We start from the raw sequence: 26,131 nt of genomic DNA, 5'->3' as shown, positions 1-26,131 counted from the left end.
TATATAAATATTATTGTACTGTAGGTATCATTCTATACTTTGTTTTTTATAGCTATTCACGTATGGATATATAATCTTAGTCCTTTATTTGAACTACTGAATTCCATTGTATAAAGAGATCACAATTTATCTGTCCATTCTCTTTAAGAAATTTTTTTCCCAACAGTATTTTTTTTTTCCTATTGGAAACAATATTGTGCAGGTACTTTTGTAATGGTGGAGTAAGGACTTCTAAAACTCTGTTCATCCATAAAAGAGATGAGGACACTGGCAAAATTGTCAAAATCAACTTCTTTTCAGAATTTGGGGAACCAGTCAAAGGTTTGCAATCATCTAGGGAGTATTTACTAAAAAAAAAAAAAAAAAAAAAAAAAAAAGGATGAAAATCCACATTAAAACCACAGTAGCTGTGAAAATTAGGAGCTCAGACGCTGCTAGAAAGGGCAGTATAGCTTCCCCCTAATTCCTCCAAATAACCACCCCTGTTTGATTTGTTTGTTGTCCCCTTGAAAAATACCATTTACAGGGCTTATCTTTACGTGACTCAGGCTCCTTCAGTACATCTCTATATTTATAGCAGTAAATGCATATATTAAGGAAGAAAAAAGGGGACACCTAGGTGGCTCGGTTGAATGTTCGACTCTTGATTTCAACTCAGGTCGTGATCCCAGAATCTTGAAATTGAGCCCTGCATCAGTCTCCACACTGAGCATGGAACCTGCTTAAGATTCTGTCTGTCTGTCTGTCTGTCTGTCTGTCTCTCTAAAATTAAAAAAAAAATAGGGGTGCCTGGATAGCTCAGTCAAGCATCTAACTCTTGACTTCGGCTCAGGTCATGATCTCATGACTCCGGAGTTTGAGCCCTCTGTTGGGCTTTGTGCTGTGTGGAGCCTGTTTGGGATTCTCTGTCTCCCTCTCTCTCAAAAATAAATAAACATTTTTTTAAAAAATAAAATAAAAAATAAATAAATTTAAAAATAAAGAATGCAAAAGGATCTCAAATCAACAACAAACTTTCTACTTTAAAAACTAGAGAAAAAAAAAAAAGCAAACTTAATCCAAAGCTAACAGAAGTAAAGAAACAAAGATTAGGGTGAACATAAATGAAATAGAGATGGTGGGGAGGGAAGGAAATTAATTGAAACCCAAACTTGGCTATTTGAAAAGATAGCAAAATCATAAACCATTGGCTATATTGCCCAAGAAAAAAGGGAAAACCTGAAATGGCTAAAATCAATGGTAAGAAGCCATTACTACCAACCTTCTAGAAATCAAAAGGATTATAAGGGAACACTCTGAACAAATGCATGACAACAAACTAAATAACATAGATGTAATGGACAGATCTCCAGAGAGACACAAACTATCAAAACTTCTCAAGAAGTAGAAAAAAATTAGATTGGATGTAATTATAACAAGAGATTAAATTATTAATCAAAAACTTTCCTGCAAAGAAAAATCTCAAGAACAGACGGCTTTCCTGGTGAACTCTACCAAGTGTTTAAAGACAGATCAACACCAATTCTTTATAAACTCTTCTTAAAAAACAAAAACAAAAACAAAAAAGAAGATTGAACATTGTCCAATTCAATCTGTGAGCCCAGCATTACTCTGAAAGCAACGCCAGACAAAGGTATCTCAAGAAAATAAAACTACAGATCACTAACTCTTATAAATATAGATGTAAAAATCCTCAACAAAAGAGTAGCAAACTGAACCTGGTGACGTATAAAAAGGATTATATCCCATGATCAAGTGGAATTTATTTTATAAATGCAATGGTGATTTGTCATCCAAAAATTAATTAATGCAAAACACCATGTTAATATGATAAAGGACAAAAACCTTATGAGCACCTCAATAGATGCAGAAAAACATTTGACAAAACTTAATATCCTTTCATGATAAAAAATACTTAACAAACTAAGGTTAGAAGGGGGGCTTCCTCAACCTAATAAAAAGAATCTATGAAAACCCACAGCTGACACCATACTTAGTGGTGAAAAATTGAATTCCCTCACTACTTCTATCTATATCTACAAGTCAACACTGTACTGGAGGTTTTAGCCAGGGTAATTAGACAAAAAAAAGAAGAGGCATCTAGATTGGAAAGAAAAAAGTAAAACTCTTTTCACTTGCAGGTAAAAAAAAAATCTTGTATATAAAAATCACTTGTATTTTTACACATCAGCAGTGAACAATCCAAAAATGACATTAAGAAAAATCAATTTCCTTCAGAATCACATTAAAAAGTATAAACAGGCGCAAATTTAACTAGAGAAATACAAGGCTTGTAGACTGAAAACCACAAAACAACGTGAGATAAATAAATGGAAAGACACATGTTCATGTATCAGAACTTAATATCATTAAGATGGCAACATTCCTCAAATTGATCTACAGATTTGATGCAATATTTACCAAAATGCCCACTGTATTCATTGTAGGAACTGACAAGTTGATCCTAAAATGCATATAGAAATGGAAGCGACCCAGAATGGCCAGTACAATCTTGAAAAAGGAGATCAAGTTTGGATGACTCACACTTAGTGATTTTAAAGCTTACTGAAAAGCTACTGAAAAGTAAGTGATTTTAAAAGTAAAAGTGATTTTGAAGTAAAGTAAAAAAAAAAATTAAAGTGATTTTAAAGCTTACTGAAAAGCTACTGAAAAGTCGCTTACTGAAAAGCTTACTGAAAAGTAATCAAGACAGTACTGACATAGGATAGGCAGATCAATGGGATAGAACCAAGTCCAGAAATAAATAAACCCTTACCATTTAGTCAGTTTGTTTCCAATAAGAATGCCAAGACAATTCAATAGAGAAAAAAATAGTCTTTTTAAGAAATGGTAGAGATTGGGGCACCTGGGTAGCTCAGTCAGTTAAGTATCCTACTTCGGCTCAGTGGGTTTGAGCCCCGCATCAGGCTCTGTGCGGACAGCTCAGAGCCTGGAACCTGCTTTGGATTCTGTCTCCTTCTGCTCCTCCCCCACTCATGCTCTGTCTCTCTCCGTCTCTCAATAAATAAATAAATGTTTTAAAAAAATTAAAAAAAAAGAAATGGTAGAGATAAGTAGGTATTGCACATGCAAAGAATAAACTCCTATTTTTACATCATATACTAAAACTAACTCAAAATGCATCAAACACCTAAATGTAAGACCTAAAACTGTAAAACTCTTGGAAGAAAATATAGGTTTAAATCTTAGAGTGTAGTTGGTTTAAGCAATTTTTTCTTAGATCTGACATCAAAAACACAATCAACAAAAGAAAAAATACAGATAAATTGGAATTTATTAAAATTAGAAACTGTGCTACAATGGACCCTTCAAGAATTCACAGAATGGGGGAAAATATTTGCAAATCATATATCTGGTAATTGTCTCGTACCCAGAGTATCTGGAAAACCACTTACAACTCAACAATAAGAAGACAAATATAACTCAATTTAAAAATAGGCAAAGGTCTTACATAGACTCATCTCCAAGGAAGATACACAAATAGCTAATTAGTAGATAAAAACATGCACAAAGGAGATACAAATCAAAATTACAGTGAGATATACCACTTCACACCCACAGGGATGGCTATAATAATAATTAAAAAAGATGATATTAAGTGTTGGCAAGCATATGGGGAAATTGGAACCCTCAGACATTGCGGATGAGATTCTGAAATGGTGAAGCCACTTTGGAAAGCAGGTTGGTAGTTCTTCAGAAATTAAAAATAAAGCTACCATATGAGCCAGCAACTTTCCTTCTCCAGTATATACCCAAGAGAAATAAAAACATAGGTTCACACAAAACTCTGTACATGAATGTTCATAACAGTATTATTCATAATAGCCAAAAAGTAAAAAAACAACCAAAATCTACATTAACTGGCAAATGGATAAACAAATGTGGCCTATCTATACCCTGGAATATTGGTCAGCCATACAAAGGAATGCAGTACCCATGCAGGCCACAACATGGATGCATTTTGAAAACATTATGCTAAGTGAATGAAGCCAGTCACGAAAAGCTATATGTTGTAGGATTCCATTTATATGAAACGTCCAGAATAGGCAAATCCATGGAGACAAAAAATAGATTAGTGATAGCCAGGTGTTAGGGGAAGGAGACAGTGAGTAACTTCAAACTGGCATAGGGTTTCTCTTGGGATTAATGAAAATATTCTAAAATTGGATAGGACACATAGTTGCCCAACTCTGTAAATATATTTAAAACTACTGAATTGCAAACTTTTAGAAAATGAATTTTATGGAGTGGGAATTGTATCTTTATTTTTACTTATTTGTTGTGAAATGCTATCTTATTATGTACATTCCAGTGACTTCAAGGCAGCTTAAGTATCCCTTAATAGTTATTGATCAGTGTTCCTCTTCTGTGAATTTTTATCCATATTCTTTGCCCGGCTTCTGTTGGGCTGGGGGTGTGCAAAACTGCCTTTCAGTGCTGGTGATGTGTGAACCAGAAGCTTCCCTCTACAGCAGTGACAAGTAAGCATTAGTGGCCACTTGGACATGTCAGTACTTTCGAGAGGGAACCACATCCATTCCAGAATGGAATCTCTGAAACACATGGTTACCATGACAAATGACAATATCTAAAAGGATTCCTTTAGTTGACAGAGTGTTTTACTTTTGGCTAAGAGGTAAAGTACTTGAGTTTCTTTTCACTACTGTGCCTCATCACCAATAACAGAGAGGTTACACACAAGTAAGTAATTTTTCTCCTATTAACCCTTCAGTCAGTCAAAAGCCTGTCTTCTTTCTCAGGTGACTACTTTCCTTAGTTTGTATTGTTAAAAGAAACAAGTACGGGGGCGCCTGGGTGGCTCGGTCAGTTGAGCGTCCGACTTTGGCTCAGGTCATGATCTCACAGTCCGTGAGTTCGAGCCCTGCGTTGGGCTCTGTGCTGATGGCTCAGAGCCTGGAGGCTGCTTCAGATTCTGGGTCTCCCTCTCTCTCTGACCCTCCCCTGCTCATGCTCTGTCTCTCTCTGTCTCAAAAATAAATAAATGTTAAAAAAAATGTTTTTAAATAAAAAAAAAAAAAAAAGAAACAAGTACGGATACATGAGGATGTACCTCACCATCTACCCTCTTCTAAAGTTCTTACCAATTTGCCGATTGGAAGAGTTCATCTTCGTTCATTGATCTCCTGACTTCATGTCTATCATCTTTTCCACCATCTGCCCACATCTCTTCTGCCTTGCAGGCATTTGAGCTCCTGTGTTAGCTGATGGCCGTCTAAACCACCTATTGGCTGGCACCCACAAAATTTAGACTCAACCCAAGCACCCAAAGTCTAAAATTGAATTCCCATCCAGAAAACCTTTCATTTTCTTCAATGAAGCTGGACTTCAAGGAATCAGGAAACAAACCCATCAGGTGGTGAAAAGCCCGTGAGACTAATCAGTGTGCACATCAGTTTAAGAAACGCCAATCACAATTTATTAAAATAAACCAGACACACATAGAAGCACAGAATAACAAAAATCAGATCAGGGAGAAAATCCTAGATCTGTCCTAAAATTTATTCATGTATGTATTTAATCCCATGAGAATTTTAAAGAGCAAATTTTTCCCAAAGCAAAGTCTTTGGTGGGATAGACTAGGCACATTCATTTAGTAAGATGCAAAGTGTTTGGAAATGACAATGCAGACACTCAACAAATGAAAAAAGAGCTAAACTGTGAACACATACAACATCTCGGGGATGAGGCTTTTGTTCTCATGTTTGGATCCAGACATGCCTCCCTGGGAATGGATAACCTTTGGTTCTGGATTTGAACCAAGGATAAGTGGTGAAGCTGAACTAAGCAAGGAGTCACAAAGATAAGCCCTAGGCAGAGGGCTCAGGATGGATACGAGAAATTCCGTAGTAGCTTTGAAGCCAACAGGATCAAAAATAAGGCTGAAAGAGCAAATTTACACACACACAATTTTGGGTCAGGAAGAGAATTCCTCCACATGAAGGTCCAACAAACATTTGATCGGAGGATAGTTCATCTCATTCGATACTGAGTAATGATTACAAAGGAATCAAAGAAAGATTCCTTTGTAAAAAAAAAGCAGGAAAGTAATATAAAAATAAATGACAAATAATTTTAGAAAAATATTTTCAAAGAGCAGATGACAAAGACTTTACAATTCAATGAAACAATTTTACATATAAAATGTGAGGATAAAATAGAGATAGAAGAATTCAGGGAAGAATAGTGCAGCTCAGAAAAGAAATGGAGTAGAGAAATATTCTACAAAAACAAAGGGCATGTCGGAAACAGTACAAAGAAAATAAACATTGCTGCGAACATGATAAGGCGCAGGAAGGACAAATAGAGGTCAGCTAGAAAGACTTTTTAAAAGACATTTTTGGGGTGCCTGGGTGGCTCAGTCGGTTAAGCGCCTGACTTCAGCTCAGGTCATGATCTCACGGTTCGTGGGTTCGAGGCCCACATCGGGCTCTGTGTTGTCAGCTCAGAGCCTGGAGCCTGCTTTGGATTCTGTCTCTCCTTCTCTCTCTGCCCCTCTCCCACTCACATTCTGTCTGTCAAAAATAAAGAAACAGTAAAAAAAAAAAATTTTTTTAAGACATCATATGTAAGCACAATTGGTATCACCAAAGAAGAGAACTAAAATAACAGAAGAAAGTATTTAAATACAAATTTTAGTAAAACTTTCCATGAATGTATAGATTGAAAACCAGTCTACGCCCCCAGAAAAATTAACTCAAGACAATCAATGGTGAGTTATAGCCATTGAAAATGGCTGATTGAAATCACATCGAAAATGGTGATTTTCAAAGGTAAAGAAAAGATGCTTTGGAAATCCAAGAAAAAGAAAAACGTTCAATTAATCTATTCAATGCTAGAGGACTCTGGAGCTGAGCCTCTAAAATCCTTGAGGAAGATGCTGTGGCCCAACAATGTTGTGACTCAGCCAGACTTTAATTCAGAGTGAATGTAACAAACATTTTTTAACATGAAAGAACTCACGTGATTCCCCTCCTCAACAGACTAACAGAAAATGAACTTTAACCCAACTAGAGATGAATGGGCAAAGCATGGCCGATGACAGTGGATCTAGCTCAATGTAGGGTTAAGACAATGAAGGAAAATGAAGATTATTATTTCAGAACTGAATATAAATATTATAAACTTTGAAAATATAGAAATGATATAACTAATAACATAAAAATTAGAAAACAAAAGGGAAGGTAATGTCAGGACATTGATTTCTTCATTATTAAAGCTTAGGGATTAATAAGTTATCAAGGACAGTCAACCCTTGAACAAGACAGGGGTCAGCGGCATCAAACTCTGTGCCAGTCAAAAACCTGCATATAATGTTTGATTCCCCAAAAACCTAACTACTGATAGCCTACTGTTGACTGGAAGCCTTACTGATAACATACATTTATAGTACTCTATGGTATACACTGAAAAAAATCCACATATAAATGGACCCATACAGTTCAAACTCCTGTTGTTCAAGGGTCCACTGTAATATAAACAGAAAAGCATAAAGGTTTCACTAAGTAATCAGTTAAAATTATATGGAGAATGAGGGAGGGGAGGAAATAAAAATTCATTGTTGATTTCAAAAATTTCATCTTGGCTCACAGTTGGGACTCGACAGATTCACTCTAAAGTTTTGAAGAATAAATACATTACAAAAAGTTAGTCATATTAATCATAATCACAAGAGGAATATAAGCCTTTCGTATTAAAGAAACAGACAAACACATCACATTATACACACACACGCACAAAATAAGGGAGAAAATACCAAATCATAAAGGATTTAAAGGTAGCTACAACAAAAGCAGAACTTAAAAATAGGACAAAAGTAAAAACCCAAATCCATTATGTAAATACATCAAAACTCACCTATAAGAAGAAAAGAATCTGGGGCGCCTGGGTGGCTCAATCGGTTGAACGTCTGACTTCAGCTCAGGTCATGATCTCACGGCCTGTGAGTTCAAGCCCCGTGTCAGGCTCTGTGCTGACAGCTCGCAGCCTGGAGCCTGCTTCGGATTCTGTGTCTCCCTCTCTCTTCTGCCCCTCCCCTGCTCATGCTCTGTCTCTCTCTCTCTCTCAAAAATATATAAACATTCAAAAAAATTAAAAAAAAAAAAGAAGTAAAGAATCTGGCTGAATTACAAATAAAACCCAGAAATATGCTACATACTAGAGACATTTGTAAAACAAAAGATCTCAAAATGGTTGTAAAGAAAAAGATGGAAAAAAAGCATTCCAGGAAAATGTACACAAATAATTGTGACAGCAAATTAGGAGTTGAGATCTTAATCCAGACAACTTGAATTCCACACTTGGAAATAAATGCCTGGCTTGCTCAGTCCATTAAGCCTCCAACTCTTGATTTTGGCTCGGGTCTTGATTTCACTGTCTTGAGATCAAGCCCCACGTTGGGCTCCACACTGGGCCTGGAGCCTGCTTGGGATTCTCGCTCTCTCTCCCTCTCTCTCTCTGCTCCTTCCCCACTCGAGCTCTCTCTTTCTCTCTCTCTCTCTCTCTCAAAAAAAAAAAAAAGACTTTAAAACATTAAATGTATTTTTAAGCAGCACTTAATGAGAAAATGTATAATCCATAATGAAGACAAAATAATTATAAAAATCTACGTAAGAAGAATTTTAAGATGCCCCCCAATATTCCTGTCTCTCAGTAACCATGCTTTGAATAAATCCCTCCCCCATGAAGCTGGAAAGGTAAGGCAGGATGTGGGCTGCTCTCTGCCTGTGATGAGATATGACAATGTTCCATAATATGGCAAAAGGGATTTTACAGATGCAGTAAAGGTTATTAGGCAGCTGACTTTGAGTTGATCAAAATGGGTGTTGCCCTAGTGGGCCTGGTGCAAGTTTGGGTCTAAACGTGGGAGACGGAAGTCAGAGGTTGGAGTGAGAGAAGGTCTTGCCCACGTGGCAAGGGATGGCCTCTAGGAGCTGAAAGGTGTACTCAGACACAGCCAGCAAGAGAGTGGCCCTCCATCTTAACGGTCTCAAGGAACTGATTTCTGCCAAACACCCAAATGACCTAGGGGAGGATCCTGTGCCTCAAATGAGATTGCAGTCCCTGCCGACACCTCAACTCCAGCCATGTGAGACCCTAAGCAGAGCTTAAACCTTCTGATCTGCAGAAACCGTCAAACAATAAATGGATGGTTTTTTAAGCCATTAAGCTTGTAGTAATTTGTTACACAGCAAAAGAAAATAAATACAATGTGCATTCCGTATAACATAGTAGCATGAAAACGATAAAGCAATGGAAAATAATACACGTATTCCTGAAATCATAAGGCAACTAGAAATCACCAAGCACAAAAAAAAGTCTCACAGGAAATCAAATAGTGTGCAAAAGATACAATCTCACCTACATGAAGTTCAAGAAAAGGCAAAACTAATCCTCTGATGTTAGCTGTCAGAATAGTGGTTATCTCGGGCTGGAGGGGGGGACAGGGAGGGTGCAAGGGGGAAGGGTTCCCACTGAAAAGGGCACAAGGGTACCCTTTCAGACATTGGAAATGTTTTACACCTTCCTGGTTACATGGTTGTATAAATATGTAAGAAGTCATTGAGCTGTACTCTTAAGATTTTATGCACTTTGTGTATATTACCCCTTAATAAAAGTACCTTTGGGCAAAAAAAATGATAAAGCAAAACAAAACTATAAGAACGTTACTAGTTCATATACTAACACAAAACACTCTTTTGCAGTACTATTAGAAGACTTTAATTCACCTTTGTCAGCATGACATCAAAGATTCAGAAAACAAGTAAGAATTTAGGATACAGCAAAGACAAAGGTAAATATGTGTATGTATGTGTATGTTGTGTGAGAGAGATCTGTATATCAGTCTCTATCCATTAAAAACAGAGAATGTATTTTTTTTCCAGTGTGCACAAAAGGTCTATTCACAAAAGATCACCCTGTTAGGTTAGAAATCTCTGAATAAGTTCCAAAATGTAGAAATAGCAAAAATACTTTCTGATCACAAGGCAAAACATTAGAAAGTAATAACAAACTTATGAGTCTAAGCAAAGACGAAAACAAAAAACAACCTACCATTTTGCCATCTGTGTACTCTATTTTGAACAATTCTTGGGTCAATGAGGAAATTAATACAGAAATTGCAGAATGTTGGTAACACATCGCAGGACCTACAGCACACAGCCAAAACTGCAAACAGAAAAAGATCCATAACCTTAAATATTTAGACTACCAGAAAGAATGAAAGTAATTGAATCATATATCCAAAGCAAGAAGTTAGAAAATAAATAAGTAAGTAAGTAAATAAATCCAAAAAAGGCAGTCAAAAAAGAAGGCATACATTCAAGGGATACAAGAGAGCTGATGCATAGGGGCACTTGTACCCCAATGTTTATAGCAGCACTTTCAACAATAGCCAAATTATGGAAAGAGCCTAAATGTCCATCAACTGACGAATGGATAAAGAAATTGTGGTTTATATACACAACAGAGTACTACACGGCAATGAAAAAGAATAAAATATGGCCTTTTGTAGCAACATGGATGGAACTGGAGAGTGTTACATTAAAGTGAAATAAGTCCTACAGAGAAAGACAGATACCATATGTTTTCACTCTTATGTGGATCCTGAGAAACTTAACAGAAGTCCATGGGGGAGGGGAAGAAAAAAAAAGAGGTTAGAGAGGGAGAGAGCCAAAGCATAAGAGACTGTTAAAAACTGAGAATAAACTGAGGGTTGATGGGGGGTGGGAGGGAGGGAAGGGTGGGTGATGGGTATTGAGGAGGGCACCTTTTGGGATGAGCACTGGGTGTTGTATGGAAACCAATTTGCCAGCAAATTTCATATTTAAAAACAAAACAAAAACAAACAAACAAAAAGAAGGCATACATAAAGACAAGGTTGAATTCCTGAATTTGATGAGAGGAATAAGAAGACTACTAAGCTCAAATTTTGATACTTTCTCATGATGAAGAGGACACTTCACTTGAGTGACATTCTTTCCTAAAAACCCAGTCTTATTAAGAGGAAAACACCCGACAAATGCAAATCAAGGGACAGTCTGCAAAATACCTGACTAGTCCTTTTCAAAACTGTCAAGGTCATGAACAAGGGAAAGTTGCAAAAACAGTTACAGGTCAGAGGAAACTAAGGCAGCAGGATGACTGAATGCAGTGGGATCCTGGAATGGGAAAAATGGGTGAAATCCACATGAACTCTATAGTTTAGTTAATAGAACCGTACTAATATTAATTTCTTAGCTTTGACAAATGTGCCATGGTAACGTACAATGCTAACATTAGGGGAAGCTGCGTGAGGGGTATACGAAATCTCTTACTAGCTTTGCAAATTTTCTGAAAATCTAAAATTATTCCAAAAAAAAAAAATCTAAAGAACTTCAGAAGACCTAGAAAATCTATGCAGAGCAATTAAAATGGAAGAAGAATAATTACCAAAGGGGCTATCTCCTCAAACAAACAAAAGTATCCCAGGTCCTAAAGTTTCTATAAAAGAATTTTCCAAATATTTCAGTAACTGATAACTCCAATCTAACTCGTCATTCTGATAACATAGAGAAATTTAAAGAGCATTCACATTATTGTCCATGAAGTAAATAATTAAAAAATAATATATTTTTCCTTTGTAATATATTATTTCTATTTTCTAAAAATACTGGATAATGAGGTACCTGGGTGGCTCAGTGGGTTCAGCATCTGACTCTTGATTTTGGCTCAGGTCATGACCTCACGGTTAGTGAGATTGAGCCTCGAGTCGGGCTCTGTGCTGACAGTGCGGAGCCTGCTTGAGATTCTGTCTGTCTCTCTCTCTCTGACCTTCCTCCGCTAATACTCTTGCTCTCTCTTTCAAAATAAATAAACTAAAAAAAAGTTTTTTTAAATAAAAAGACTGGATGGTTATGGGCAGAAATGGCAAATAGTGGTAGAAAGTTTTGTCTCATTCTTTATTTCAATGAGAATGCTTCTAATTATTTCCTTATTATATCTGGTCCTAGCTTTTGTGCTTATATATCACATTGAGAAATTAACCACATATCTACTTTATTAAGAACTGTTATCAAGAATAGGCTTACAAAACGGGGTGCTTGTGTGGCTCAGTCAGTTAGGCATCTGACTCTTGATTTTGTCTCAGGTCATGATCTCTGGGTACATGAGTTCGAGCCCCGCATCGGGCTCTGTGCTGACAGTGCAGAGCCTGCTTGGGATTCTCCCTCTCTCCCCATCCCCCTTTCCCCTCCCTCACTCGTGCTGTCTCTGACTCTCTCAAAATAAATTAACAAACTTAAAAAAAAGAATATGCTTACAATTTTATCAGATTTTTTTGCCTCCACAAAAATTATTATGTAAATTTTCTTCTTTTTAAAGCAATTAATGTTAATAATTGTGTTATGAGCTCTCTTTTATTGAACCATCCCTGCATGTTTGGAATAAATACCACTTGGTTATAGTTTATTATTCTTTTAATGCGTCTCTGTATTCTGTCTGCTAACCTTTTTATTAAGTGTTGTTCAGTATCTGAAGTTTTAGTGTGTGTGTGTGTGTGGGTGTGTGTGCATACTATCCTTGATGAGCTTTGCCATCAAGATCATACTAGCCTCAAATTTGGGGATACATCCCGCTAAGATGATAAGAGATTAAGTTGATTCCGTTTTAACTAGTCTCCTTCTTCTCCCTGACTAGTCACCGGTCTCCAGTGTCTACGGTCCAGCGTGAAATGGCATCGCCTGGTAAGTGAGATTCTAGAAGACATTAATGTAACTGAAATCTCCCGGGTAAAAAAAAAAAAAAATAAAGTAAAACAAAATAACTTGTTCACTGTCTCTATTACAAGGATATCATAATTCGTGTTTAAAATACATGTACCTGGGGCAAGGAAAGAGGCAGTTTGATTGAAAACTGGCTTTAGTTTTTTTCTTCCCTGAAGAATCATATTCTTGCTTACCCTCATGTGCCCCCTGGAAATGACTTTCAACACTAATTCAAAAGGATGAAAGTTTTGACCCACCATCCCACTGCTTTCCCCACTTACCCACCCCCCATCTCCTAAATGATCTCCTACAACAGCCTCATATCCTTCCTTCCATCATCACTGTGAAACCCCTTCCCACCAAACTGGATCAGAAGTAATGCCATGAGCAGACAGAAAAAGAAAACTGTTTTTCCCAATTCACAGCCATGACCTGGAGAAATAAAGACAAGAAGGTGAGGGGAGCCATGAGAGAGGGAACCCCTTCCCTGCTCCAATCATAGGGAGAACAGCTAACACGTCCATGGCATTTATAACATGGTAGTCATGCTCCAATGGCTTTAAATAACTAAGTCATTTAATCCTTGTGACGGCCCTCCACGGTGAGTACTATTGCTATCCCCTCCTGGCAATTGAAGAAACAGGGCAGCAAGTGACCTGCCCATTTAGCTGCCAAGTGGCAGAGCCAGGATACAAACTCATGGAGTTGAGCTCCAAGGTCTCTGGAGTCACAGTAGGAATTAGTGAGACAGCTTCAAGAACATGGTCCTACAAAGGTGAAAACTGCACTACAATTCAGGCCTTACTTTGTTTTCAGAAGCAGGGTCTCTATTTCTCTTAGCTGTGGAAACGATCAAGTCCAGAAATCAAATTGTGACATAGACTTAGGTTGGAAATAGTCGAATACAGGAAACAAAAGAAAAAGAAAAACATGGTCAGATGGCCCATAGGATATAAAACAGAAACTTGTTTGACATGGGCGTCGGGGTTTGAGCCTAAATTGAGTTCCTGCTAGGCTTCAAGCACGTCTGGACCACTCCCATTGAGACAGAACTAACAAATGAAAGAGCCTGCAGGAAAAGAGCACATCTCAAGTGAAGAGATTATCAAGGTGTGGTTCAAGGGTAAGCGGATGGTGTTGAGGAGAGGAGACGCTCTCACCGAGGCAGCTGCTGAGTCCTAGGACGATGGGGCTGCTATGAGAGAGAAAAGCAACAAGCAGCTGGAAATGATGATAGTAAATGAGGTTGCCTGTGGCTCTTGCTCTAAAGCAAGAGCCCCTTTTGTGCGACCCCGATTCTCTTGATAACGGCTACCAGCAGCCATGGGACCCTATCAGCAAGGATTAGCAGCAGCATCAATGCCTTTGACCAGAGGGCAGGAACAGCCTCAGCAGCATGTTTTGGCTTCCACAGGGACAGGCGATGTCATCATAGCAAGTCAGCAATAAAGGAGTTATCACACTTTAAAACTACTAAAGATAGCTCAAATATATAAACCAAAATCTTTCTGTCTCTAATTAGACAAATCTATCCCCTTATTTCTCTTTTTCAAAAATATATCAGCTAATTTTACTCATTTGTACTTCCAGATGGACTTTGAAATATACTTGTCAAATTTCTCCCAGAATTTCTTTGGCATTTTGATTAGAATTGCACTAAATTTACAGATTAATTTATAGAGAATTTACTTCTTTAAATTACTGTCTTGTCATCTGGCACATGTATGTTTCTTTCCCCTTACTTGAATCTTCAGTAAAGTTTTTTTCTTCATGTAGACCCTGGACATTTCTTGACCATTTATTTTGGGGTATTTTATAGACTGTACGGTTATTGAGTGTAGATTATATGATTGGCAAATATTTTCTCTCAGTACATTGATTGTCTTATCTTTTCCAGTCTCCAGTGGCCTTTGTGGCTCCAAATCCTAAAGATGTTTTTCGGTCTTTTTCTTTTGGGACCTTTAAGCACTGTCACCAGTGACTATGTATCTCTTAAATCTCTCTTATTTCCTCTGTTGACACCGGAACCAACCCTCTTCTATTATAGTCTCTCTCCTGAGTAACATGAGCCTTAACTGTTCTCCTTGTAATCAGTTTACCTTGTTCAATCAAGCGGCCTTGTGACCTTGTCCCCCTTTTGATTAAATGACTACGTCCCCCCCCCCCCCCCCCCCACACACCCACTTGTTCTTAAAGATGAGTAGCAAATCTTTAGGCCTCACAAGAGGACTTGCTGTGATCTGGCCTCTCTGGGCCCATGACTTAGCACGCTTTGCTCTGGCCAGAAGGCCTTCTTTCGTGTCCTGTAACACAGTGGTTCTCAATTCCGGCTTCGTATTACAATTATATATGGAGCTTCAGAAACAAAAACAAAAAACTATTGCTAGGGCCATACCTCCAGAGATCTGGATTCACTGGTGTGGGGTGAGTTCTAGGCATGTGGATCTTTTGAAGGTATCCGAAGATGATTTTAAGGCTCAGCCAGGGTTGAGAGCTACTTCTCGAAAGCATTAAACCCTTTCTCAATGCATGGATATTCATGCCCACAATTCAGATTCCTCATCTCTCTGCACTTTAGTATTTTGCTTTTGTCAAAGAAAAGAGACATTCTAGGGAGCTAGAGATGAAGGAAAAGGTGCAGACTCACATTATATTCTAGAGGACCAAGTCCTCTTGGATCCCTTTGGCCATTGCAATGTTAATGGTTGGAATGGAACCAAATGGTTCCCTTTGAGCATTCCCAGGATTGCTTGAGAATTACTAGAAGGGAGTTCAAATTCCCTCAGAATAATGATTATTATGATAATACCATTTGCCCTCGGGCTAAGGTGGCATCAGAAACACATAATGTCTGTGATTTGAAACATCTGAGGTTTAAGGAACTAGTCAAACTGGCACGACTCCAATTTTTCTGGCCAAGAATGACAACAGATATTGAACAAAAATGTCAGTGATATAAGATATATATAAAAAGCAGATGGTCAGCTTAAAGAAGAAAGCCAAAATAATAAATATGGAAGCTTAAGTCCTACCAGGCTGGTCCTAGAAGCTAGTATTATGAAATATATTACAAAGTATAGATTTCCAGGATTGTGACCATCTTATCATTTACTGTGGGTTTCCAGTGAAGAGCCATAGTGATGAAGGAGTAATTGAAAATGAGATGAAAGAGAACTTATCCATGTAACAGAAGTTAAAGCCAGAATGATAGTCCTAACTCCCCAGAGGTGGCCCTGAGAAATTTCAGGGAACTCCGGTGAGCATGTTATTTAGTCTGAATAATAACAAAGAGCCTAACTGGGGAAAGCAGGTAAAATTCCTGGCCAATTCCTGTAACTTCCTAGGTTCACACCAGTTCAGAACCCACGTATAGATGTTAGACAAACCTATTGCTTACTGAGATGCGCACTGGCTTTGGGTATTACATTAATATCAGTGGTACCTATAGCACAGGCAAAAGCACGTTCACGAGAAGGAAGGGGTGTGCTGTAACTCAGTTAATCAACAACAGTGTGATGTGAAGGTAATGTGAGCAGAACAATAACCTGGTGATGGAGTTGTAGTAACAAGTTTGGCTCCACGAAAATAAAGAGAAGCTGGCTGACAGATGGGGAACAGAAGTCTGTGTTATTATAGATCAACTAATTGACAATGTATTACTGTGAAGCAAGCTCCAGGGTTGAGTGGAAATAGTTCACTTAAAAAGTGCTGCTCAGGGGCACCTGGGTGGCGCAGTCGGTTAAGCGTCCGATTTCAGCCAGGTCACGATCTCGCGGTCCGTGAGTTCGAGCCCCGCGTCAGGCTCTGGACTGATGGCTCAGAGCCTGGAGCCTGTTTCCGATTCTGTGTCTCCCTCTCTCTCTGCCCCTCCCCCATTCATGCTCTGTCTCTCTCTGTCCCAAAAATAAAATAAACGTTGAAAAAAAAAAATTAAAAAAAAAAAAAAAGTGCTGCTCAATCCTGGATGTACTTCAGAATCACCTGGAAGCCTTGCTCTGTGTGTGTGTGTGTGTGTGTGTGTGTGTGTGTGTGTGTGTGTGATCTTGAATACAGACCTCTTAAATCTCTGGAGGTGTGGCCCAGGAATCAAAATTGGTTATTTTTCAGGCCCTGAGTGTACAGCCAGGGTTGAGAACCACGGATTTCAATTTGAAGTGTTACAAACTGATTTCCAAGGACTAACACCCAATTAGAACTTTGTCTATGAGGAAAGTTCCCAGTGAGGCAATAGTCCCAGAAGAACATTGCTTATATAGTGACAGAACATGCTATTAGTCACTGCCCAGAGAAATACTAGTGTATTTCTGGCCAAATTGAAAGAAAACAGTGCCAAGGACAAAAATGTCTAATTTCAAACTAGACAAACCACCATTTATAGTTCCCATGTCACAGTGAGAGTTGTCTGCCATGTAGGTTTCATGTTCTCTACGTAATGATAATGTGAGATATGCTAATAAACAACATAGCAAAGACTTATTCTCTTAAGATTGAATAAAATCACATTTGGTGTTGTTAGGAATCAACGATAGGTATGGATATAAATATTTTAGAGAAAGAAGAATAAGTCTTTTACACCACTCGGTCTCAGCACAGCCCAGGGAAGGGGGTGTTAGAAAGCGTTCAGGGTGCTGTTACCCAGGAAGGTCATGGCAGGATACTTGTGCCTACTGGGGAAATGCCAGCTTTTAGTTCCAATCCCAAACAGGAAGTTTCTTAAATGTCTTAGTTCTGGCTGATTTAACAAGATTCCATGGACTGAGTGGCTTAAACAGCGGAGGTGTCTCACAGTTCTAGAGTCTGGGAAAGCCAAGATCAGAATATGACAGATTTGGGGCACCTGGGTGGTTTCGTCGGTTGAGCGTCTGGCTTCGGCTCAGGTCTTGATCTTGCAGTTGATGAGTTGGAGCCCTGCGGCCGGCTCTGCGCTGACCGCTCAGAGCCTGGAGCCTATTTCAGATTCTGTGTCTCCCTCTCTCTCTGCCCCTCCCCTGCTCATGTTCTCTCTCTCTGTCTCAAAATTAAATAAACATTAAAAACAATTTTTTTAAAAAGAATACGACAGATTTAATGTCTGAGTGAGGTTGGTCCCCCTGGTTTTCAGACGGCGGCCACCTCCCTGCATCCTCACGTGGCAGAGAGAGAGAGAAAGTGAGCTCTTTTGGATCTCTCTTATAAGGGCACGGATCCCATCTTGGAGTCCTACTCTCATTACTTCATCTGAGCCTCATTATCTCCCAAAGGCCCATTTCCAAATACCATCGCACTGGGGATTCGAGTTTCAACATATGGTCTTGGAGGGGACACAAGCTTGCAGTCCATAACATGGACTTCACAGGCATATAGCCCTATCTACTGGCTTAATTCTGACATCCCACAAAGGTAAGACATAGACCCCACAGGGTACTCAATACTGGAGTCAGAGGAGCGGCACTGAGCAGACAGGACAGGGCTTTTTTCAGGGTGATAAGTAGTCAGTGGCAGGTGTTTGCCTATGCATTAGAGAGAATAAATACCCTCAGAAATAGCATTATCTTACAGCAGCACCTAAAAAAGAACGTTGAGTTGTTCCAGAAGTACAGGCTGGGAATTTCCGGAAACAGCACTATTGGTTACGATGCAAGAAGTGACATTGCCACAGAGGCTTGTATAAACAAGATAAGGATGCATGCAAGAAAAGAGATACTCCTCCACCAGACTTGCCTCAGGTCTCCAGTTTCTTCAATAAAGATCTGGAAAGTCTGCATAGGATCTCACTGATTGTAATTGATAAGTTTAAATCGCTGTACATTAACCTATAACATGGTTCTCACTCTATAGCAGAAGACATTCTTCAGTAAGTCCTGGTTTAAATCATCCTGCTGGTATTTTTATCAAGAGACCCCACACCGAGTAGACTGTACTTAACAGTTACAGTGTCGTAGAGGGCATCCTTGACAACATTTTGTCCAGAAATGCTACTTATAGAAGCACGGTGGTTGCCTGTAAAAGGCCACCATTTAGGCCAAGATGCTATCATGAGTTTAAATTAATTTGGTCTCAACACTATGAACTCTTGGACTTCTAGTCCCGTCCAGTTTGGTCCGTTGCTCTCGGTGAAGGAGAGAACTACGTGTGATGCCTCAAGGGCTGCCATCATTTATTCTTTTCTTTTTTCCAGGAGCACATAGCTACCAGCCTATGGGATGTATACTCAGGCCTGTTCGGTGATCAAGCCATGATCCTCGCCGTGAACTCCAGGTACAAGAAGCTATAATGCTCTCGCATTTCACTGACTGAATATCTTTAAAACACAACAGAGAAAACTCACAGTTGTGAAAAACAGAAAATTACTCCAAATCCTACCATCCTAATTCAGCAGCTGTTATTTCTTTCTTTCTCATGTTCTTCCTCAATTCTTCTGGATTGCATGGATAAACGGATAGTCTAATTATTGTAGAAAAATAAGCAGATTGTAGAGGGGAGGAGCCAAGATGGCGGAATAGCATGGAAGTTTTTGTGTGTCTCACATCCATGAAATACAGCCAGACCAACACTAAACCATCCTGCACACCTAGAAAACTGATCTGAGGATTCACACAACAATCTGCACAACCTGAACCACAGAACTCAGCAGGTACACGGCGCGGAGAGGTGAACTGGGGGAGAGAGAAGCCACATAGGGCAAGGAGCCACTTTTGTGTGTGGAGAGAGGATGGAGACGGGGGGGAGAATACGGGAAAGGCACCCCCCCCCAAAAGCAGCTGGAGAGAAAGTGGAAAAGTGGGAACACCCACAGGGACTGAACTAAAAAGGGAGAAAGGAGAAAGGAGAGGGTTTAAATTCCCTTAAGACTATAAATAGGGGGAGCGCAGAGGCTGAAATGCCACAGCTCCATACCTGGTGGCGCTCGGGTGGGAAGGGCGCATCCCCAGGAGCAGAGTGGAGTCCGGGGGGCTTCGGGCCACACGGGAGAGACGGTTCCCCCGCTGGGAGGACACCTGGTAGAGGCAGACTGGCCCTCGCACAGGCAAAGACCCCGGTGGACCCAGGAGAACAGCCACATTCCTGGTGCTGGAACAAGGAGGCTGGGGGCGGAGCCCGGTGCCAGATGCGTGTCGTGATTTTCCATAGTCCCTGAAACGCCGCTGCTACAGGATCCCACGAACTTTCTCTGGGGCGGGCTGGCCCCCAGGGGCAGTCTCGGGGCGTCGGCACCAGCAGGGTCCCACGAACGTTCCCGGGTGCAGCCGGCACCCGGCCATTGCTCGGTGAGACCCTCCGCAGAGGGGCAGAAAGGGTCAGAGCCGCGGTCCCTCAGAAGTAAGGGGTCGGGAGACACAGCCGCATCTGACATAAAACTCAGGAGGGAGGAGCTGTCTGGGGCTTGGTCACGGACAGTGTAAGAGCGGGGAGTGGGCGGAAGCCGAAGACAGAAGACGGTTGTGCGATTGCTGATCAGGGAGAACAGAGTTCGGATATTAGAGAGCGGGTAACCAGGTGACACCATTTTCACCATCCCGCGCATGCGCGCGCGCACACACACACCTGCAGCACCACAACAACCCACCCCAGTAAGCTAGCTGCGCCATCTAGTGGACAACCGAGTCGTTACACTAAGCCCCGCCCAAAGGGCCAACCTCCCTCTTCAGGACACAAGTCTCAGCCTGCTTAGTTTATGGACTATAAAGCCCTTCATAGTTTCACTTCTAGGGGAAAACAAAGTAATTTCAATCGTATTTCAATCTGTTTGCTGGTCCATCTATTCAATTTTCTTTCTTTTTTTTCTTTTTTCTCTTTTTCATTTCTTTTTCTTGAATACAGAGAGAGAAAAAATTCATTTTTACTTTCAGTTTGCATTAAAAATATTTTTCTTTAATTTTTTTCTACTGTATTTTTTACTTTTGTGTAAGTTTTTTTAAATTCTATTTTAGTTCCATCATTTCATTTTAGTCTACTTCAGTGTATTCATTTTTTCAAATTTTCAAAAGATTTCCTTTTTTTTTTCTTTCTCCTTTTTTCTCTAATCTACCAAGCCCCTTTCAACACACACACCAAAACACACCCAGGATCTAGCATCATTTATTTGATTTTTGTGTGTGTGTTTGTTTTTAATTTTTTAATTTTAATATATTTTTTTAAATTTTAATATATTTTTAATGTTAATTTTTTTTTACCTCATTAATTCCTTTTCTCCCTTCAAAATGATGAAATTTGAAGGGAGAAAAGGGAGAAAATGAGTCACTGATTTCTCTTAGTTCTTAAATTATTCTCCTTTGCCTTAATCTCCCTCTTTTTTTCTGCTTCATTATTCTCCATAAGTTTGTCTATATCGCTGATTCTCTGTCCTGCCTCATCCATCCTTGCCACTGTGGCATCCATATGACATTTCAGCTCAGTTATAGCATTTTTTAATTTCATCCTGACAAGATTTTACTTCTTTTCTTCCATCAAATTCCTTTTTCTCCCTTCAAAATGATGAAATGAAGGAATTCACCACAAAAGAAAGAGCAGGAAGAAATGACAGCCAGGGACTTAACTAACACTTGTATAAGCAAGATGTCTGAATCAGAATTTAGAATCATGATAATAAGAATACTAGCTGAAGTTGAAAATAGATTAGAATCCCCTTCTGCGGAGATAAAAGAAGTAAAAGCTAGTCAGGATGAAATTAAAAAATGCTATAATTAAGCTGAAATCTCACATGGATGCCGCGGTGGCAAGGATGGATGAGGCAGGACAGAGAATCAGTGATATAGACAAACTTATGGAGAATAATGAAGCAGAAAAAAAAGAGGGAGATTAAGGCAAAGGAGCACAATTTAAGAATTACGAGAAATCAGTGACTCATTAAAAAGGAAGAACATCAGAATAGAGGTCCCAAAAGAGAAAGAGAGAGAAATAGGGGTAGAAGGGTTATGTGAGCAAATCATAGCAGAAAACTTCTAACCTGGGGAAAGACACAGACATCAAAATCCAGGAAGCACAGAGAACTCCCATTAGATTCAACAAAAACCGACCATCAACAAGGCATATCATAGTTAAATTCACAAAATACTCAGGCAAGGAGAGAATCATGAAAGCAGCAAGGGAAAAAAATCCTTAACCTACCAGGGAAGACAGATCAGGTTTGCAGCAGACCTATCCACAGAAACTTGGCAGGCCAGAAAGGAGTGGCAGGATATATTCAATGTGCTGAATCAGATAAATATGCAGCCAAGAATTCTTTACCCAGCAGGCTGTCATTCAAAATAGAAGGAGAGATAAAGAGTTTCCCAGACAAACAAAAATTAAAGGAGTTTGTGACCACTAAACCAGGCTTGCAAGAAATTTTAAGGGGGACTCTCTGAGGGGAGAAAAGATGAAAAATAAATAAATAAATAAATAAATAAATACTAAAAGCAACAAAGACTAGAAAGGACCAGAGAACACCATCAGAAACCACCTCTATAAGCAACATAATGGCAATAAATTCATATCTTTCAGTACTCACTCTAAACATCAATGGACTAAATGTTCCAATCGAAAGACATAGGGTAACAGAGTAGATAAGAAAACAAGACCCATCTATATGCTCTTTACAAGACACCCACTTTAGACCTAAAGACACCTTCAGATTGAAAGTAAGGGAATGGAGAACCATCTATCATGCTAATGGTCACCAAAAGAAAGCTGGAGTAGCCATACTTACATCAGACAATCTAGACTTTAAAATAAATACTGTATCAAGAGATGCAGAAGGGCATTATATCATAATCAAGGGGTCTATCCACCAAGAAGACCTAACAATTGTAAATATTTATGCTCCAAATGTGAGAGCGCCCAAATATATAAATCAATTAATCACAAACATAAAGAAACTCATTGATAGTAATACCATAATAGTAGGAGACTTCAACACCCCACTCACAGCAATGGACAGGTCATCTAATAAAAAAATTAACAAGGAAACAATGGCTTTGAATGACACACTGTACCAGATGGACTTAACAGATATATTCAGAGCATTTCATCCTAAAGCAGCAGAATATACATTCTTCTCCAGTGCACCTGGAACATTCTCCAGAATAGACCACATACTTGGACACAAATCAGCCCTCAACAAGTACAAAAAGATCAAGATCATACCATGCATATTTTCAGACAACAACGCTGTGAAACTTAAAATCAACCACAAGAAACAATTTGGAAAGGTAACAAATACTTGGAGAGTAAATACCATCCTACTAAAGAATGAATGGGATAACCAAGAAGTTAAAGAGGAAATTAAAAAGTTCATAAAGCCAATGAAAATGATAACACCACAATCCCAAATCTCTGGGATGCAGGAAAGGCTGTCATAAGAGGAAAGTATATAGCAATCCAGGCCTTCCTGAAGAAGGAAGAAAGACCTCAGATACACAACCTAACCTTACATCTTAAGGAGCTGGAAAAAGAACAGCAAATAAAACCCAAACCAGCAGAAGACATGAAATAATAAAGATTAAAGCAGAAATTAATGCTATCGAAACCAAAAAAAGAAGAAGAAGAAAAAAAAAAAAACTAGTAGAACAGATCAATGAAACCAGAAGCTGGTTCCTTGAAAGAATTAACAAAATTTATAAACCACTAGCCAGTTTGATTAAAAAGAAAAAGGAAAGGACCCATATAAATAAAATCAAGAATGAAAGAGGAGAGATCACAACCAACACAGAAGAAATAAAAACAATAAGAGAACATTATGAGCAATTATATGACAATAAAATGGGCAATCTGGAAGAAATGGACAAATTCCTAGACACACATACACTATCAAAACTAAAACAGGAAGAAATGGAAAATTTGAACAAACCCATAACCAGTAAAGAAATCGAATTAGTAATCAAAAATCTCCCAAAAAGCAACAGTCCAGGGCCAGATGGCTTTCCAGGGGAATCCTATCAAACACATAGGGAAGAGTTAACACCTACTCTCTTGAAGATGTTCCAAAAAATAGAAATGGAAAGAAAAGTTCTAAACTCTTTCTATGAAGCTAGTATTACCTTGATCCCCAAACCAGCCAGAGACCCCACTAAAAGGCGAACTATAGACCAATTTCTCTGATGAACATGGATGCAAAAATCCTCAACAAGATATTAGCTAACCAGATCCAACAATACATTAAAAAAAGTATTCACCATAACCAAGTGGGATTTATACCTGGGATGCAGGGCTGATTTAATATCCGCAAAACAATCAATGTGATTCTTCACATCAATAAAAGAAAGGACAAGAACCCTCTCAACAGATGCAGAGAAAGCATTTGGGAAAATACAGCATCCTTTATTGATAAAAATCCTCCAGAAAGTAGGGATAGAAGGATCATACCTCGAGATCATAAAAGCCATATATGAAAGGCCCAATGCTAATATCATCCTCAATAGGGAAAAACTGAAAGCTTTCCCCCTAAGGTCAGGAACAAGACAGGGATGTCCACTCTCGCCACTGTTATCCAACATAGTATTGGAAGTCTTAGCCTCTGAAATCAGACAACACAAAGAAATAAAAGGCATCCAAATCGACCAGAAGGAGGTCAAACTTTCACTTTTGGCAAATGACATGAAACTCTATATGGAAAACCCAAAAGATTCCACCAAAAAACTTCTAGAACTGATTCATGAGTTCAGCAAAGTTGCAGGATATAAAATCAATGCACAGAAATCGATTGCATTCTTATACACCAACAATGAAGTGACAAAAAGAGAAATGAAGGAATCGATCCCATTTATAATTGCACCAAAAACTGTAAAATACCTAGGAATAAATCTAACCAAAGAGGTGAAAAATCTATACACTGAAAACTATAGAAAGCTTATGAAAGAAATTGAAGAAGACATATACACACACAAACAAAAACAAAAAAAAATGGAAAAAGATTCCATGCTCCTGGATAGGAAGAACAAATATTGTTAAAATGATGCAATCCCTATCAAAATAACACCAGCATTCTTCACAGCGCTAGAACAAATAATCCTAAAATTTGTAGGGAACCAGAAAAGACCCCGAGTGGCCAAAGCAATCTTGAAAAAGAAAACCAAGGCAGGAGGCATCACAATGCCAGACTTCAAGCTAAACTACAAAGTTGTAATCATCAAGACAGTATGGTACTGTCACAAACGCAGACACTCAGATCAATGGAACACAATAGAGAACCCAGAAATGGACCCACAAATGTGTGGCCAACTAATCTTTGACAAAGCAGGAAAGAATATCCAAAGGAATAAAGACAGTCTCTTCAGCAAGTGGTGCTGGGAAAACTGGACAGTGACATGCAGAGAAATGAACCTGGACCACTTTCTTACACCATACACAAAAATAAACTCAAAATGGATGAAAGACCTAAATGTAAGACAGGAAGCCATCAAAATCCTCGAAGAGAAAGCAGGCAAAAACCTCTTTGATCTTGGCCACAGCAACTTCTTATCAACACGTCTCTGGAGACAAGGGAAACAAAAGCAAAAATTAACTATTAGGACCTCATCAAAATAAAAACTTCTGCACAGTGAAGGAAACAATCAGAAAAACTAAAAGATAACTGACAGAATGGGAGAAGATATTTGGAAACGATATATCAGATAAAGGGTTAGTATCCAAAATCGATAAAGAACTTATCAAACTCAACATTCCCCACAAAACAAATAACTCAGTGAAGAAATGGGCAAAAGGCATGAATAGACATTTCTCCAAAGAAGACATCCAGATGGATAACTGACACATGAAAAGATGCTCAACTTCACTTATCATCCGGGAAATACAAATCAAAATCATGAGGTACCACTTCACGAACCTGTAAGAATGGCTAACATTAACAACTCAGGCAACAACAGCTGTTGGCGAGGATGCAGAGAAAGAGGATCTCTTTGGCACTGCTGGTGGGAATGCAAGCTGGTGCAGCCACTCTGGAAAACAGTATGGAGGTTCCTCAAAAAATTAGGGGCGCCTGTGTGGCTCAGTCGGTTGAACAACCGACTTCGGCTCAGGTCATGATCTCACGGTTTGTGAGTTCGAGCCCTGCGTTGGGCTCTGTGCTGACAGTTCAGAACCTGGAGCCTGCTTCGGATTCTGTGTCTCCGTCTCTCTCTGCCCCTCCCCTGCTCATGCTCTGTCTCTCTATCTGTCAAAAGTAAATAAACATTAAAAAAAAAGTTAAAAAAATTAAAAATAGAACTACCCTACAACCCAGCAATTGCACTAAGTATTTATCCAAGGGATACAGGTATGCTGCTTCGAAGGGACACATGCACCCCCATGTTTATAGCAGCCCTATCATCAATAGCCAAAGTATGGCAAGAGCCCAAATGTAAATCAATAGATGAATGGATAAAGAAGATGTGGCATATATATATATATATATA

At 39.0% G+C, this 26,131-nt stretch overlaps 1 long non-coding RNA gene across 1 annotated transcript; it reads left to right on the top strand.

Moving 5' to 3' along the window:
* The first annotated feature begins 4,621 nt into the window (after positions 1 to 4,621).
* Positions 4,622 to 19,136, top strand: LOC121014974 (uncharacterized). The gene is made up of 4 exons (XR_005783542.1): positions 4,622 to 4,722; positions 9,744 to 9,832; positions 12,715 to 12,761; positions 18,940 to 19,136. It is a non-coding gene; the product is annotated as an uncharacterized LOC121014974 (long non-coding RNA).
* The last annotated feature ends 6,995 nt before the right edge of the window (positions 19,137 to 26,131 follow it).

This window comes from Herpailurus yagouaroundi, unplaced genomic scaffold (genome assembly GCF_014898765.1).
Source record: "Herpailurus yagouaroundi ecotype Mexico unplaced genomic scaffold, PumYag 205, whole genome shotgun sequence".
Classification (NCBI taxonomy): domain Eukaryota; kingdom Metazoa; phylum Chordata; class Mammalia; order Carnivora; family Felidae; genus Herpailurus; species Herpailurus yagouaroundi.
Note: the sequence above shows the minus strand (reverse complement) of the source record. Positions and strands in the feature narration are given on the sequence as shown.